General features: G+C 34.9%; 1 pseudogene; it reads right to left on the reverse strand.

Moving 5' to 3' along the window:
* LOC124090832 (lysosomal-associated transmembrane protein 4A-like) overlaps positions 1–18,298 on the reverse strand; it is a 59,773-nt pseudogene extending 41,475 nt beyond the window's left edge.
* Between the last annotated feature and the right edge of the window lie 1,221 nt (positions 18,299–19,519).

The raw sequence follows: 19,519 nt of genomic DNA on the forward strand, positions 1-19,519 counted from the left end.
ACTGATTTCTTTTAAAAATATATAGAAAAGTTGAACATTAATAGAATGAATCAATAGCCTACAGTGTGAACCAATGTCAAATAATTATTTCCTCTGCATCCTCCTTCTCAAAAAACATTCATGGAGAAAGCACTTAAAACAACAGTGTGCAAATTAATTGAAGTATAGTGAATTTTAGTAAATATATTGAGAAAAGATTTAGTATTCATTTATTCACTTTACAAAAGCTTACTGAGCATCTACTGATGTCAGGCACTGTGATTATCTAGAGAATATCTGTAAATAGTCAGCTTTCAGTCCTCATGAAACTTAATGTGAATGAGAAAAACAAGAAGCCAATGAAAAAGGAGCAATACAATTTTGGATAATGGTTATTGCTCTTAGGAGAATTAAACAGAGCAATAGTTTATAGAATAGCTGGAATGTCAAGGAGAACCTTTCCTTTTTTCCTCATTTAAAAGATTATGTGGAGCATTGGGTGTGGTGGTGTGTGTCTACAATTCCAGTGGCTCAGGAGGTTGAGGCAGGAAGACCACAAGTTCAAAGCAAGCCTCAGAAACTTAGCATGGCCCTAAGTACCTGGGTGAGACCCTGTCTCAAAATAAAGAATAGAAAGGGCTGGGAAGTGTGGTCATTTTGACAATATTAATTCTACCTATTCAAGAACAAGGTAGATATTTCCATCTTCTAAGATCTTCTTTAATTTCTTTCTTTAGTGTGTTGTAGTTTTCATTGTAGAGGTCTTTCACCTCTTTCGTTAAGTTTATTTCCAAGTACTTCATTTTTTTTTGAGGCTGTTGTAAATGGGGTAGTTTTCCTAGTTTCTCTTTCAGAGGATTTGTCTCTGATGTACAGAAATACCTTTGATTTATGGGTGTTGATTTTATATCCAGCTACTTTGCTGAATTCATTTATTAGTTCTAGGAGAACCTTGCATCCCTGGGATGGGCCCTACTTGATCATGGTGTACTATGTTTTTGATATGTTTGATATATTTTTGATATGTATTCGATTTGCCAGATGCTATGCAGATTCAATGCAATCCCAATCAAAATCCTAATGACATTCCTTATAGAAATAGAAAAAGCAATGATGAAATTCATCTGGAAAAATAAAAGACCCAGAATAGCCAAAACAATCCTTAGCAAGAAGTGTGAAGCTGGTGCATTACTATTCCAGACTTTAAACTATAGTATAGAGCAATAGTAACAAAACAGCATGGTATTGGCAGCTGTAGACCAATGGTAAAGAATAGAGGACACAGAGTCTACCCCATGTTAAAAAAAAAATAGACAAAGGTACCAAAAACATACATTGGAGAAAAGATAGCGTCTTCAACAAATGGTGATGGGAAAACTAGAAATCCACATTAACAAAATTAAATTAAACCTCAATCTCTTACCAAGCACAAAAATCAAAGTGGATCAAGGACCTAGGAATTAAGTCAGAGACCTTGCACCTAATGGAAGAAAAAGTAGGCCCAAATCTCCATTGTGTCAGATTAGGCCCCAACTTCCTCATTAAGATTCCTATAGCACAAGAATTGAAATCAAGAATCAATAAATGGGATGGATTAAACTAAAAAGCTTCTTAGCAAAAGAAACAATCAATGTGGTGAGTAAAGAGCCTACAGAATGGGAGAAAATCTTTACCATAAGCACGTCAGCTAGAGCACTAATCTCTAGGATAGATAAAGCACTCAAAAACCTTAACACCAAAAACACGCAAATAACCCAATCAATAAATGGGCCAAGGAACTGAACAGACACTTCTCAGAAGAGGATATACAATCAATCAATAAACTGAAAATTTTTTTAACATCTCTAGCAATTGGAGAAATGCAAATCAAAACTAAGATTTTGTCTCACTCCAATCAGAATGGCAGCTACCAAGAATACAACAATAAGTGTTGGCGAGCATGTGGGGGGAAAGGTATACTCATACATTGCTGGTGGGACTTCAAATTATTGTAGCCAATAGGAAAGCAGTTTGGAGATTCCTTGGAAAACTGGGAATGGAGCCACCATTTGACCCAGCTATCTCTCTCCTCGGTCTATATCCAAAGTACTTAAAAACACCACACTACAGGGACACAGCCACATCAATGTTTATAGCAGCACAATTCACAATAGCTAAACTGTGGAACCAACTTAGATGCCCTTCTGTAGACAAATGGATTTTAAAAATGTGGCATATATACACCATTGAATATTAATCATTAATAAAAGAGAATAAAATCATGGCCTTTGCAGGTAAATGGAGGGAGTTGGGGAATATAATGCTAAGTGAAGCAAACCAATACCAAGAAACTAAAGGCCGAATGTTTTCTTTGATATGAGGAAGCTGACTCATAATGGCGATGGGTGGGGGCGGGATAGGAGAAATGGAGGAACTTCAGATAGGGCAAAGGGGTAGGAATAATGTTGGAATGAGTTAGACATCATTAACCTAAGCACATGTATGAAGACACAAATGATATGAAAATACTTTGTGTACAATCAGTGACTTGAAAAATTGTGCTCTATATGTGTACTATGAAATGAATTGCATTCTGCCATCATGTATAACAAATTAGAATAAATAAATAATTTAATTTAAAAAAAGGGGGCTGGGGATGTGGCTTATTGGTTAAGTGTCTCTGGGTTCAATCCCTGGTACAAAAAAAAAAAACAACAAAAAAAAAACAAAGATTATGTGAGCAACAATGTTAGTTTGGATCATAGTGGTAGTGGTGAACATGGAGAAAAGTGTATGTATATGGGGTATATTTTAAAGGTGCAGCCACGTAGACTTGATGATAAGATTAGATGTCAGAGATAAAGAGGAATGAAGAATGACTAAAGGGTTATTTTTTTCTTTTCCTTGAGTACCTACAGATTTTAATAAAACTGATTCTGGAATTCTTGCATTCTTAACCACAAGGATATAGGGATTGTTTAGTGGACTAGGAGGGTATTCAATAGAGATAGAGTGAAAAGGTACTGGATACCCTGCACTCCACAGGCCTAAATATTCTTGTATACTATTCAGAATAGTTTTCTGCTGCTTAATTAAGAAATATAGCAACTTTATGGCATTTTTTTTCAAAAAATGTGGTAAATCTTAATGAAATCTAAATAACCATTGCTTCATAAACCTAGAAATGAGCCAAAATGGATTGTAAGAAGATGTTTCTGTTGGTAAGATATTTTCTGTTTTTTTTTTCCAAATTTACTTTCCATTCCTTTTTAGCTTATATTGGTTCCTATGTGTTGTGTAAGGATTGCATCCATGACTTTCTCACCCTTTGGCTTTAATTTAGGTTTGGGAAATGGGATACAGTGGTGGAATTTTAGAGGGTGGAAAAAGGTGGGAAGTGTACTCGCTTCCCTCCTTTACTCTCAGCTTGCTGTGGGATGGCTGTGACTCTGTTGAAGGCCACGACTCTGACAGGTTTTTCCCTTCTGTAGCTCCTTTGTTTGGCTTTCAGTATCTACTCTGCCCCTTGCTTCTTCAGGGTTGGGGAGTTTTTGTTATTGTTGTGCCTAGTCCCAGAAGACTTCTGCATTCCTTGTTTCATTTTAACTCTTTATAAAAATCTTCTCAAAGATCTCTAACTATTCTGTTGCTTTCTAGAACCCTGACTGAATCAGTGTCTTTCTTTGAAACCCACAGAAACTGACTGGATGAAATTAAGAAATAAAGGAGTTAATTATAAAGGGTATTAGATATCTAATAGAATTATCCAAAATCATATTGCATGATTTTCCTGATGAAAACCTGTCACTGTTATTATCCTCTTGTAACTCTAGATGAAATTGTTGCCACAGTCACTGTTCCCTACCAGTGCTATTTCTGATTAGGAAACATGCTTATCAACAAGAAATGGCCACTCCTGTCACTTATGCCAACCAAAAAATAGAAGCTTCATGAAAAGCTGGTTTTCTCACATGACTGTATTCCTATTGGCCATGTATGGTATGACCCTGCTGTTCTTTGGTTACCCAATGTCATTACACTCCCATATTCCAGACTCAAACTTAAAAAGGCTACAAAATTTCTAGTTCTTAAATAATGCTCCTAATACCCTCAAAGGGGGCAACCCAAAGTCTCCTAAAGTAATTAATCCACTCATTAGTCCTGAGCTGTAGTCTTTTCTTTCTTGGTTGTATTATATTTCTGTTTTGCCATTCTGTGGTTTATGGACTAAAATGTAAAATTAACCATTATCCCTGATGCCCCAGCTAAAACTAGCAATGGAACTGGAATGGGAAAAATGGTAAAATTTATAAATTTCTCATAAAAAAAAGCAAGGAAGAAACTATGGATAGATGCTATAGCTCCGGCTTCTTCAGTTATAAGTCCATGTTGCTATTTTAAAATTTTCTTCTTCATCATGCATTTCCTAGCTTTCTTTTCAGCAGCATATCTCCTGGTCTTGATACTTTGCATAGTGGGGAATGAAGATCTCTGTTTATGAGCTTTTGTGGTCTTAACTGAATGACATCTTTCTAGTCTTCTAAGTTTGGTATCAGGAAACACTCCAAGGATTTTGTTCATTTTCTTCCCTGTCCCAATTTTATAGAAGCACCTTTTTTTTCTTTGTGACAATTAAGATCACTCTAATCAAACCCATAACAACCACTCCAGCGTCCTTTTTTTTTTTAAAAAAATAATCCAATGTTATTAGAAGTTTTAGGATTCATAAGTGGCCAGGCAGTAAGCTTTCTTCATTTCCAATTTAATAGACTTATTCTTGTGTCTCCTAATGAAAGCATTCTCTTAAGTGAGAACTAAATCAAAAGGGCTAAGGGTAGTTGACATGAGATGACAACTGTTTTGCTAGTTATAGAAATGAGATATGACCTCCACCATTTAGTTCCTGAAACTATTTATTTTGGCTACAGAAATATGATACCATATAAGAATGGCTGGGTCAGAGCATATATTAAATTTATTAAGACTACATCATCAAAAGGTATTAGAGGGTGGGTGTGGTGCACACATCTATAATACCAGCAACTTGAGAGGCTGAGGCATGAGGATGGCAAGTTCAAGGCTATCCTTAGCAACTTAGCAAGACCTGTCTCAAAATAAAAAATAAAAAGGAAGGACTGGGGATGTAGCTCAATGGTAAAATGCCCCTGGGTTTAATCCCCAGTACCCTCCCAAAATGTATTAGAATGAGAAATGGTTATTAGAATGAAATGATACAAAAGAGAGGTGGGTTTAAAGTAATAAAAACAAAGAAATTGACCATTGTTTATAAACAAATGCATTTGAGTGATGAGGTACCTGTCAAGACCAATGAGTCACATGGACAACAGCAACTGTTATTTCTTTTTCACTTAAAAAAAATCTAAATCCAGACATAGTGTCTCTTTGGTAAGGACAAATTACTGGTCTTCATTATGGGAGAATTCAGTGTAATTTACCACCAGGTGACTGACTGCTTGGAATATGAGACCTTCTTGGAAATTCATGCCAGTCTCTGTTGCTTGCAATTTTGTTTCTCAGCAGTGGGATTGTTTCTCAACAATGGGATTGTTCTATTCCTGAAATATTACAAATGTCTGTCATCATTACCATTTTGTTCATAAATTTATTAAGCTCTGGTTTATCCAAGCAGGGAAGTAGGCTGACATTTCCAGGTTGCATTATCTGTTCTGCATTATTATGGGAATCCGTTTTACAGAGGTGGCATTCTGGTAATGCATGAGACATAAATATTTTCACATTCTTGACTTATTCTGAGAGCTCTGTCCACATGCTGTTCTCTCCATAGTCTTCATGTCTAATTCTCTAGGCATCATATTTCAAAGATCTTGATCATCCATGTGGACTTTTGAACTTCTCACTGGTAAAAAGTGACATCCCCATTGTTCTCAGCAGAGCCGATCAAGTTGGATAGTAATGCTGCGGGAATCTGTCTGTCCTCAGTGAGCTGGTACTGGCCACTTTCCATGGGGTTGCAGGTGTGGGGTGAGTGCAGCATACAGTGTATGTTGTCTCTAGAACCCCAGAAATGCTCCCAAGCATTATGGTTGTTTCCCTGCAGTAGACACCAAAGGCACGACAGTTTTCCTTTGGCTTTGCAGGGAGTGTCCTAATGTGCCTCAGATTACCAGAGCCTTACTCTTTGCCAAGGTTTCAGGCCCCTGTACTTTTACGACATTTATTTCAAATTTACACCATTATAATATTCTGTGGCCTGGGAAACAACCAAGGTCTAAGTAGACCAAGTTGCCTTAGCCTGAGAATTGGCCTACCCTGAGGCAAAGAGGGAAAGTTACTGCTGTCACTGTGAAAAGAGCAAGTTAGGGTGAGTCCTGTTTTGTCTAGTGGATGGCAGAAAAAGAATTTACACATCAGTAGCTGCACGTCAGGCACGAAGAGTTGGGTTGAGTAGCTGGCCGACTGCTTCAGTTTATAGAATCACTCCATTAGGTTGTCCTTTTCACCAAACCAAGTGTTTTTTGAGTTTCACAAATCATGTAGAGTATTAGAAGGCTGCTCAATCATTTCAGATATTTATTTCATCAGTTATTTAATATCAAAGGTATTAAATACATTACTTCTCAGAAAACCCAGGATACCACTCTACAATAGTTAGGCTTTCTTGGGTCAGTTGAGTGTATCTCCCAATCTTGTACCATCCTGAGACCTGATCATTCCAGTTGGTCTCATTCTTTCTCATTTGCATCATCATCATCCACATTCTTGCTGTATAGAAGACAGTCACTATGACACTTTTCAAAGGTATTGGCACTCCCCTCAACCAATATATGTCTAAATTATTTGATTATTGAGTGTCTTGTAGGTTTCATCGGGAGACACAGGAGAATGGGTGAAAAGGGGATTCATGATAAATGAACACCAGCACTGTTATCTTCCCAAGTTTTTTAAAATTCTTCTATTATTATACCAAGGATTTTAGGCATTTCAACTTAATTAATATAGTCACATTGAGAACAGGATTCAGTTAACCAAGTTAACAAAAATTTAGAACCACTCTCAGCTGCTCAAGGCAATACACCAAATCTCGAATGTTTGCAAGAAAACTCAGTAACATGTTCTCCTTAGATTAAAATTGTGAAGCCTTTTCTTAGCACAGAACCCTAAGAATTCATTATTCATTCCCAGATATATTCTCTGATATTTTTGTGTGGGAGGGGTACCAGGGATTGAATTCAGGAGCACTCAACCACTGAGCCACATCCCCAGCCATATTTTGCATTTTATTTAGGGACAGGGTCTCACTGAGTTGTTTAGTGCTTTGCTTTTTTTGAGGCTGGCTTTGAACTTGTGTTCCTCCTACTTCAGCCTCCTGAACTTCTGGGATTACAGGCGTGTGCCACCGTGTCTGGCCTATTCTCTGATTTTTTGATGTTAAGCAAAGACTTGCAGGTCTCTCCATGATTGAGTTTTTCCCTGATGGGTTGAATTTTGAAACTGGCTCTCTCTGGAATGCTGTGATTTGATTCTGGTTATAGGTCAAGTGACATTCTGAAGGGGTCTGAGGAGAATTGTCTTTTCCTTACAAAATAGCTGCTATAGAAAAGGTCCTAAAAGATCTTGTTCTTCAAGCAAATTAAAAACAGTTTCATAAATCCAAAGGAAATGGGCTGCTTTTGGCAAGGAATCCTCAGTGGATTTAGGTATTAGAGCAATTTGGGTCATTTTAAACCTCCTACATATCTCCATTACAGTGTTTAGAGGCATAATCTTTTGCACTTATTGCCCTATCTTTCACATAAGAGACCTGATGAGGCTGTAAAGTCAATACTTCTGGAGGATGATAACAAGAAATCTGCAAGATAAAATTTTATTTTTAGCTACTTTGGTCCTGTTGCAACATCTGAATAATCTTTTATTCACTGTTATAGAAATTCTGTGATTTTTCAGGCTTTGCTCTGAGGTAAGGCTTCAATCTTTGGATCTGCCTTCATTTAGGCAGTTGAGTAAAGTTAAGTAGCAAACAGTTACTTATGGCACTTGAATTCCTCATATTCTTTAAGTGGTTATGTGGCAGTGGTCCTAGATTTCCCAAAGCATTACCTCCAAGGAGCACTTCATACTCAAGTGACCACAGGGGTAATTAGCAGTATCTCAGTGTGTACCTTCAAGTACCAGATTCTATCTTTTGGCAGATCCATCAGCACAAACCAGAAATGAATTCTGATTGATTAATGTAGTTCTGAAAAATGATGTTAGGTAGTTCACAGAAATAGTGGGATGCCTGCAGAACTAGAAAAAAAATATTTAAACCATGTCCCTGATCTAACCTGTGGAGTAAAGTACTACTTCTGTCTTATTGTGCTTCAGAGAAAATTGATGCCATCCATGCTGCCTACCAACTCATTTGCACTAAGAACTTTAACTATCAAACCAGAGAAACCATTCCCCCACATCCACTGCTGCATTGGAAGCCCAGATACCTCTGCTACTACCCACATGTGGAATGGGGATGGAGAGGAACTTGCTTCTGCACAGGTCATATTTTCTCATATAGTTGGTGTCTAATTGTACAGGGAAAATCCAAGTGACCTGCCTGAATACTATAGATTATGTATCCTGATTTATATGTTGCGAAAGTGGAACCTTGAGGTAAGAATTTTCCAAATATAGAAATGCTATTCAAAAGTTTGTGGGTATATATATGATCATCAGCAATATCCACAGAGGACACTGATTATTTTCTTTCTCATTTATTTTACTTTGATTCATAGACAATAGTGTTAAATGACATTTTATATTACTATATTTTATTTTGATAAGAGGAAATTCTCAAAAAAAATTAAAATAATTTAATTTATATAAAAAAATCTTAAATGAGTGTTTGTCATTAATATATACCTAGCCATGCATTAAAATAAATTCATTGTCATATAAGTGGCAATAAATTGAATTAGTATGTTATAAAAATATTAGCTATCCCCTCAAAATTGTTAAGAATGTATTTGTGAATGTGTGTTTTAGTTTATTCTGTTACATGTAGACCATTTTTTAAATGAGATAAACATGTTGATATATTAAACAATTTAAATTATTTAAAATTATTTCTTTCTCAAGTGTTTTTTTAGTTTTAGTTTTTGCTACATTTTCCTCTGTTGTTTTATAGTTGGATTTTTTCATATTGCAATTTTTAGACATTCCTATTATGTCATACTTTTTTTTTTTTTTACTATTTTTTTGTCTTTTTTCCCCCCTCACTTCGTCTCTAAAGTGGTTCAAATTTCTTTTCTCAGTATTCTGTCCCTACAACTCTGCTCTTATTTCTCTGTGTTTGGGCTGTGGTAATATCATCCATTCTCATTGCTCCAATTTTGGCTTCTATGGGATCTGATTTAAACATCTAGCTCTAATCCTACTAGCATTAAGGTTCCTTATTCTAAAGGCCATAACATTTCCTTCACTGTACTTTCAACTGCAGGGTTTTCCCTGATTGTACCTTTCACTAACTTATGTAATCAGATTGCCATCCTCTCTGCTCAGCTCAAAACACAGTAGCATGCTTCACTCACCCCTCACCTTAACCCTCACAAGGTCAGCCTCTGAGTCCTTTTGGGTTTTTGAATTGCTCTCACATGATCTGTAGCTCTTGCTTTTCCTCATGTTGTCTCCTTCACGTGGCTTAAATCCATTTGTATTTGGGTCTCACCTTGGAAGTTATTTTTTCCTAGAATCCTTTACTGATAAGTGCAAATGTTAAAGATGAGTCAAGATGGAGAGAGATCTACCAATGCAAGTAGATGAGAACTATCTGCAAATAGAGGGTACCCAGAATAATGGGAAAATGAGTGGGGATGGAACAGAAGGTTCCATGCTGGACAAACCAAAACCAACAGCCTGTTTTTTGACTGTCACTTTTCTTTAGATTATATAAAGGAATAAATATTTAAGCAAGCCAAATGGAAACGCTTTGATGACAACCTTTTAAAAAAAATCACTGGATTAGATGAAATATGAGATTTCTTCTAGAGTATTACTGTGAAAAATGATCATAAAAATGAATTATTCAAGTTGATTTGCAGCTCACTCTTTTGACTTAATGTCTCCAGACTTCTTTGCTTGTGGTGCAAGTCAGTGGATGAGGCGGGAGATGGTGGTGCCAAGAGAACCCTGAGGAAAGCTACGTAGAAGGAGAGCTGCTCCTCTACACCTAGAAGCCTGAGATAGTCTTTGGTTCACTTCTGAACTTTGTTTTTCTGACTATGTTTCTATTCTGCTACCCATATTATCTCAATTATTGTAGGATTATGTTTTTCTTTTAAATGTCTTGCAGTACAAGTCTTCTCTCACTTTTTGTAGATTTTTATGCTTCTACCTATTTATGCTTCCAGATTAAATTTAAAATCTGATTCAGCTTAAAAAAATGGAATTCCAATTGGGAGCGCATTGATTTCAGAAATTTTTATAGAGGTAGTTTTTTCATAGTCCCTCTTTTTTTGATCATCAGGTACAAAGAGCTGAATTTATACTTCTTAGTTCATACCATATTATTATTATTGTTAATCCATGTGTTACCTCTGTTTTATTTTGTGCTTTCTTTTTTCTTTGTCCATTCCTTATTGCCCCCTCCACTTCCTTCTCTCAATATGTTTGATATATGTTCTCAATCAAATGCATGCATATCCTTGTGTATTTCTAGAGATTTTGTGGGTGAATGTGTTTTTAATTTACATAGATAGTAGTATGCAATAGATGTTTCTTTTTCCATTTACTGTATTGCCTTGGGGATCTCTTCATGTTGCTGAATGTACGTCTATTTTGCTGTTATTAACTGTAGGATGTGTAGTCTTAACTATTGTATAGTATTTTGTTTTATATATCTAGCACATTTTACTTCTCCATTTTCTTGTTAGTGGACACTCAGGCTCCATTTATCTACTGTTTAAAGTGCATTCAGTGAACAACCATTTATTTGTCCCCTGATGGAACTCTTGAGAAAGTATTCATCTGCAATATACAGGTAGACCCGGAATTGTTGAGTCATAGGGCAAATAGTTAATATAGGTAAATACTGACAGATTGTTTTGAGTGACACTTCTCTGACATGAGGACTTTACTTCTTCTAGTAGCTTTGTCAACCCTTGGTATTTGCTGCCTTCAAACCTTTTGCCAACCCTAATTGCATAAATTGGCATCCCATTGTTTGAGTTTATATTTTCTGGTTATTGATGAGTTTGTCCATCTTTTCATTTATTTGTTAGCCATTCAGGTTTTCTTCTCAGGGAATTGTTTATTACTTTTCAGAAATATATATTTTTTTCTGTTTTTCTGCTTGAGTACAAATATTCCCCATATATCCTCTATGTTAATTCATTATTGGTTTCCAATGTTGCATTTATCTTATCCCAGCCAATGTTGCCTGTGAAGTTCTTTGTTAAATATAGTCAGATCTATCTTTATAACTGTTTGGATTTTTGTTTATAGAATCTCATTTTAGAGACCTTTCTCTATCATTAAGTAACATAGATATTTATTATCACTTCCTTCTAGTATAATATTCGTGTTTTACATTTTTATTTTTGTCTTTCACATTTAGATCTTTGATCCATCTGAAGTTCATCTTTGATTATGATATAACCATGGGATCATTTTATCTATAAAATTTCTTCTTTAAGTTTTTTTTTTGTGGTTACACCAATTTATATTTTCATTAACACTTTAACCTACATGCTGGTCAGCATTTGGTGTTATTTAAAAAATGTTTTTATCAGTACACCAGAAGATGAATGATGTCTTGTTGCAAATGAGCATGTTTTATATGCTCATTGAGCATTTCTAATTCTTGAGGATGTATGATTTCCCATTTATTTCTTTTCCCCATTTTTGTTTAAATGTCATGTTTCTCATGGGATGCATCCATAATTGTGAGAAGATGAATTTCTGTTATTGAAAACTCTTGGTTTGTATACTTTGTCATGTGACCCTAACAAAAGAATGCAGTGCTCACTATATATCATTTGAGTTGAATAATATACTTTTAAAATTGGTATATTTGCTTTCTATTTTTTGGAGCCCTTTATGTCATAAGAATATTTTCTTGTTTTTATGCTGAAATTTAAGTGGCTTTTATTTTGAGTTTTTAAATTTCTGTTTATATTTAATTACTTTTAACTTTGTTTACAGTGGGGTTTTAAAGAACTGGTGCACAAATTTTTAATATCAATGTAGTAAAATCAATCATTTCTTAATATAATAGAGTTATTTCTTTTTTTATTGTGTTCATTTCAGGTGTTTGTTTATTTTGGTTCAGATATCATGATTTTTAATTATTATAAATTTACAGTATGTTTTAGTACTTATTTCCATTATTTTCTTCTTTCTAGTTGCAGTGTTTTCAAATTAGCATGAGAATGATAAGATTTAATAATGTCTTTTCTTTGCTTCAAATATGCTTCACAAAAGTGTGTTTGCTGTTATTCCTGCGTATTGATCATTTTCATTCAAACTATGAAATTCTCTCATATATATATATATATATATATATATATATATATACACACACACACATATATATGTGTGTGTATAAATATCTTGCCTATATATAGGCTGCCTTTTTAAAAATTGCTTATTGTTCATTTAGTCATAGATGGTTGTATTTCAAGTGTATAGAGCATATATTTTGGTCCAGTATTGGAATTTATGTAATTTCTCATAAGGAAGAAAGAAAAATAAAATTACTGTCATTTTATTTAGCCATATTAGGTCTGACTGCTTTTGAAGATATAGAGAAAGAGTAGGAAGCAGTCTTTTGGTAGTAATCTCACCTATATTTTGATAAACATTTGATAAACACATTTTCAGAATATTTTTTTTAATGTAACTCAAATAGTTGGACACTCTAACTATGAGGGAAGTGGTTAGCTAAGTAGACTTACAGAAACCTGAGACCGTGTTCTTCAGTTATTCACTCAAGGAACTTCTCTTGTCTCACTTAGGGTTCTTCTAAGGGGAGGTGAGGAATGAGTATCAAGGCCCAAGGCTGTTGGGCCTTGTGTGGGAGCAATTCCTTCCCTTGGGAGCTGCTGGCAGAAATGGTGTTGACATTTAATGTCACAGTCCACTCTCACCTACAGTCTCTGCCTCCTAGGGTTAGGGATTTGCTAGTAGGGGTTCTACTTGTGGTATCAGTAATACCCACTTTCAAGTTAGGAAATTTCTTTATTCTGATCTCTTCTGTGATTCTTTACAAAAATTCCTTGAAATTTCCAACAGGTTTATATTCACCTTCTTCATCTGAAACTGAAATGGATGTAAGTTTGTTTATGTTTACTCATTTCAATTTGAAAGAGGGTAAATACATTTTATCATTTTAAAATCCTGAATACTGTAGCTAATACTCTGCTGTATTTTTTCATTCTTTTTGATATATATTTTGAAACAGTTGAAATTAAAATTTTATGCAATTTTCTTCTTCATCTAACATTATATCAAAAATTTCTCTAATATTTGAAAAATAAAATTTTAATAGCTGTATAATATTTCATTAAAAAGATTTGTTGAGTTTTGCTCTGCCTTTTTACTTATGAAGTAAATCAGAACAATGCCCTATGTCACAAACATAAGATCTTGTGTGGGAGCAATTCCTTCTTATAGACTTATTGACAACTAAATTTGCTGTAAATATGTATCTATTCTAGGTAGCACTATGTTTCTGAACCTAGTAGTAGGGGAGGAGAGATGGATAAGTGGGATTTCAGATTATAAAATATAAAGTATAAAAAATATTCTTAGAATACTGGGGAGAAAATAGTATGTTTGGTCTCGATATTACGCGGTATAGCTTCACTAATGAATGGCATTTGAAATGGCATTGAAGGCTTAGTAGAATTTGCTGTTAGGAAGAATGAACATTCAAGATAGAATATGCAACAGAAATAAAGGCAAGGTGTAGAAAAAATAGGAAATTCAGTCAACTTATTTATCTGTCAGCTGTTGGCAGACTTTATCCTGGCAAATATTTTAACCATACCCCTTTATAATGCCTCTTTCTATCTTTATAGATGCTGATAAAAAATCTGGTGAATTATGTGTAATGTTACATGTTTTCTCTCCCTTTCTTTCTTTGATGGTAGCTGTGAAAAAAACAGGAAGAAACTGGTAAAAAGGGAAGCAAAAGTTTTTTGTGTGTCTTTCATTTTTCTGCATTCTGAGTTAAATTTACTAGTTTTGTAAAAACCATTTTGAGGAGGGATGATAGCCTTACGAAGATAGAGACCAAACAGAAAATGTCCACAGGGTTCTGCGTGGAGGTTAATGGATAGTTTTTCAAGAAATAATCATGGTGTTTGAAATTAGTGTGAAAAACTGCAATATCAATAGAAGAACATAACTTTTTGACTTCTCACCCTTTCCTATATATAGTTCTCCCAACATTGAGAAGATCCAGGCACTGCTGAGAAGGAGGGATTCTAAGAACAAAGGGTTTACATCATGTATATTGTCTATTGTGAGTTATTGTGAGTTGCAAGTGTTCCTATATCTCTATCTATCTCTCTTTATATATATATAACAACTCTCTCTTTATATATATATCACCAATTCTGGAGCCATGGATGCTTTTTTTTTTTTTTTAAATCAAATTAACAAAAGGGCAGTGAGATTTGTTGAGGCTAGAGATGTAACGATTAGATAATATGTCAGTCTGTGGAGAGCACTAATTGCAGCAAGAGATTAAAGTCTCTGTTGAAATCACTTAAAGCTCTGAAGATTTGTTGAAGTAAATCAGAACAATGCCCTATGTCACAAGCACTATCAGCACCCGATGAATGAACATCATGTTCTCCTGCCTTCTGCCTGTTTTCCCGATTGTCCTCAGGACAGTGGGACTACAGTTATCATACTGAGGAAGATTAAGAGCTTTGCACCTCTATTAACAGACCTACAATTACCCAATGGGGGCAGACATAGCAGATTAAGTGCAACAAAAGGGAGATTGGCATCAACTTAATTTATCCAAGCCTCCAACGTATTGTACTTAGTAAAATAATTTTGAACTTTACACAAGATGAAACTTTATGGAAGTCATCCTTTAATTTGAAATTTAGTAAATTAGCATTTCTAGGATACCCATGGCTGTGATTCATATATTTGAAAAGTTAGGCTGGGGATGTGGCTCAAGCGGTAGCGCGCTCGCCTGGCATGCCTGAGGCCCAGGTTCGATCCTCAGCACCACATACAGAAAACAAAGATGTTGTGTCCGACAAAAACTAAAATAAATAAATAAATAAATAATTCTTTCTCTTTCTCTCTCTCTCTAAAAAAAATAAATAAATAAAAATAAAAGGCACTTATTTAAAAAAGAAACACGAAAAGTTAGATGACCTGTTTTTAGTCTTTTAATGATGACTTCTTCCTGCACTCTATATACATGCACACACATATAAACTTACAAATGTATACTTAAGCATGTAAAAGTCACTTGAGGTATTTTAATGTCTTTGCTTGCTTGTGCTTAATTCAACACTGATAGCCTCTTCCGAAATTATATACAAAGAGTGTTTTTGTTGTTGTTGTTTTTACATAACTCTGTCTAGAAATTTTTTAGTGACAATTATGACTAATATAATACTGTTAGCCTTTAGGCTGAAATCAGCCCACAGATTTTGTTCAGTAAATGTAATGTCTTCTTTAGGATTGCCATTGTCTTAAAATTACTTAACTGATCTAAGTGCAGCACAATAAGAATACACACATGGGGTAAGGTGTGAGAGAGGGAGGAAAAAGGACTTCATTTCTTACCTTTTCATTTTGAAAACATGAAGATTTTACTTGAAGTGTCCACCTTGTTTCACTGCACTAAATTACTACCAGCAAGTGAAATTTGTTACCTGTGTGAATAGACTACACTTGTCTCAAATATCATGATTTTAAAAAAGATCTTGTTCTTATAGCATTTTCCTTGGGGACTCAGAATTGATTCATTCTACAGATATTTTGGTGTGTCTGCTGGATGCAAATCATTCCATAAATATTTATGCAAGATCTATGTTTGAAACACAAATGAATAATATCATTCCTGACCTCAAGGAGTTTATTTCTGATAGGGGAAATGAGAAAATTACAGTTATCTGTAATAAAAGGTGAGCTAGACTAAATTCTGCATTAATATCCGTTTAATATTTACGGATTAGGGCAGAGTAGGATTTAGTGTCACAAACGTATTTTAATTTTAACTCATACCAACAAAGAGATTTTTTTCATTCTTGTCCATGGGCATATAGCTGAATTATTTCCAGAAAGAACTCTGTCATTTTGCTATTAACAGACAAAGCAATTAGATCAAGAGTATGAATTCTTCTGTGTACTTTGCCATATCAGAAGTTATCTTGCTCTTCCCACTCAAATAATGAAAGCAAACAAAGGAAAACACCTGCTTATTTCACCTCTAATTGTGTTTTCCTTCATCCTGGCCCCCAAGGGCCAGATTTAGTCCACAGCTGTGCGCCATGTGTGCCCAGAATCTGTGGAAATGTGTGCCATGATCTGCAGAGCATTCCCTAATTCTCTTTTTTCATGAAATTGTTATGATTGAGGTTTATTTTTTCATATTAGTGTTTATTTTAAGTCATGCATAATAAACAATAATACACAGACACAAATAACTAAGGTTATCCTTTAAGACATAATGGACATACTATCATAGCTGTCTCTTCTTATTTGGCAGCTACAAAGGTATGTGAAGAAGAGTCCTCCCAGTGGCCTACTTTTTCCAAGGAGAGGAAAAGGTCCAGCTGTTTTCACAGTGATTAATCTGCAGACTTACCTAGGGAATCCTATGCAATGGAGTCCTTTGTGATTGTATAGGGAAATAAGAAAACTTCATCTTTGCAATTAGCACATGGCTGAGGAAGATAGCACTATGTGGGGGGTGGGTCACAATTTAATTTTATTTTTCCTGGAAAAATTTGTGCATGCAAGAGCTAGTATTTAGGTATTCCTCATAAAGGATTTTAAAATGTTAATCAGCTTTGTCACTATAAATATGCTTGTTTCATATGGAGATACAGAGCCAACTAGTCAATTTAACATACAGGAAAAGAGAAACATAACCTCTGTGAAGATTCAGTGGTGACTTCATCCTTATTTGCAATTCTGCCTTGTTGCTGGAGGCTCCCAGTAGTGTTCAGATGCTTGGGGAGAGTGATAGGCAGGGCACTTTTGCTATGTTGTAGATAGGAGTGTGTTTATTTTAAATGTGCTTTGTTTTATGGCAGCCTAAATTTGTTCTTTAAATAATGCCTCCACACCAAATAAATTAAGGTATAAGTAAATGAGTGCTCAAGATGATGTCAGTCCAGTTTGTTGAAGTTCTGGTGTTTTGTGGATTAAAAAAAGCAGCCACAATTTATGATGATACATGATAAATTACAAGTAAGTGGCCAGATTGGTTAACTTTATCCCCTTTTAAAATCACCTTTAAATAAATTCATGTGTGGGATAATATCCTCATGGGAGAGTAACAGAACCACTGTGCCACATGGATTCATGTTTTCACCAAGGAAGAACTGACAGTCTTTGGAATTAGTAAGAACATTCTTGGTTTGTTCTATAACAGCATCATAAAACATTTTCTCTTTTTAGTTTCTGTTCTTCATCTTTGCTTTTGACTGATGTTATACAGTCTTTGAGGTAGTTTTTGTAAAGTTAATTTTTGAGTTTGTTCTTTAAGTGATGGTTCACGACTATACCGACACTGGTGAAGACTGCAACATCTACCTGTTTTCCTTCTGGACTTGAAACAGAGGCAGCCTGATCAATAAGCAAGACATTAGTGTTGCCCTCTGCCTGCTGATCATCTTCCCGCCAGCCAGGCACAGCACAGTAGAGATCTCTATACATGATCATGGGGTTGATGAGGGAGACAGTGGGGTACAAACTGTAGATATTTTTCCTGTTATAAATTATGTAAAAAAAAGATATAATAGATGTGAAGACTACTGGCTCTATTAATCAGATATTTCAAAGTGTCAAAATAAAGTAAATGGATTTGAATTTTGATTAGACTATGGCCTGTTCAATTAAATGTAGTAAGGAAGATTTACAGCAGGAGTAGAAGTCTTTTTGGTAGAGGTTTCTAGATGACTTACATATGAATAATTGATACAACTACTTCCATTTCTTTGCTAACACATGCATTGTTCAGAAAGCTGTTTTAAACTACCAGGGCAGCCAAAATGTTGGAATATCCTCTAGGTTACTACAGTACCTATGTTTGTGATTTGAATGATTTCATATCTTGACGAGATGGAATTAATAACCATGCAGGTTTAAGGGAATCTGTATCAGTGATATGTCATTACCTGTTCATGTTCCTATTTATAAAGTTTGGTACCAACTAATTGGCATTGATTTGAACTTTATTACTGTTTTCATTTCCATATTAGCATGTTATTTCTTTCAAATTTCAATATATATATTATAAAAAGAGGTTTTTTTTTTAATATTTTGCTTTATCCTTTTCTAGTTGCTGACATGTCTCTGTTCTCAGGTTAGGGCAACTCTATGCTATGTCTCTTTGTAGTTTCTGCTAAAGGAATGTCTTCGATAAACAGATTTATCTAGAATCTTTCCCTTGTCAAATTTAGAGAGCAACCTGTTTAGTAGGATACACTTTTGTAGTTGTGGCAAAATGAACATGCTGAGCTCATTTCTCAGATTCTCTTGAAAAACACAGTTATAAAAAGCAAGCCATATTGAACATTTCAACATTTCTTTTTTTTAATTCATGGAATTTTATGACTAATATTAAAATGAAAGTTCAGCTTCTATCATTCAAATATTTGATTTCTCTTATCCCTATTTATTTTTTCATATTAAGTAGGTGCTTTGGGTTGACAGAAAATGAAAGTGTACCCATACAAAAAGGGATTCTGAATGAACAATATTGCCAGCGCTGAATCTGTCATTCATTTTACAGGTTTCAACATTCACATCTTATTTCAGTGGTGCATTTGGCTAATATGTGTTAGCTCTCACTGCAAGAGAAACAAAAGTATATTTTAAAGTCTGTGCTGTTAGACTGTTTATAGGAAAACTTTATGGTATGGAAAGAGAAGGAAGAAAATTCAACTAGCCTTATCCTTGGGTAATTATGGGTATATTTTGGAAGTTTCCCTGAAAGTTATTAAGCTTCTGTTAACAAATTTTGGAATTAGGAAATACAGAGGGCTTGCTAGGTATGGTGGCACACTCCTGTAATCCCAGTGACTTGGGAGGCTGAGAGTAGGTTTTCAAGTTTGAGGACAACCCCAGCAATTTAGTGAGGCCCTCAGCAATTTAGTGAGACCCTGTCCCAAAATAAAAAATAAAAAAAGGCTGGGAATGTGGCTCACTGTTAAAGCACCCTAGGTAAAATCCTCAGTACCAAAAATAGAAATAAATAAATAATCAGGTTTATTTTTGTTTAAATAATTGGGGGAAGGAGATTGATTTCCTCCAAACACTGTGGTTTAAAACTAATAAGAATGAAAAAACTCACTCATGCCATTTATCCAACCTGAGAAACAAAAAAACAATATCTATACCTGTG

The sequence above is a fragment of the Marmota monax genome, unplaced genomic scaffold (assembly GCF_021218885.2).
Source record: "Marmota monax isolate L192 unplaced genomic scaffold, Marmota_monax_Labrador192_F-V1.1 WCK01_AAM20220418_F8-fsc00010, whole genome shotgun sequence".
Classification (NCBI taxonomy): Eukaryota; Metazoa; Chordata; class Mammalia; order Rodentia; family Sciuridae; genus Marmota; species Marmota monax.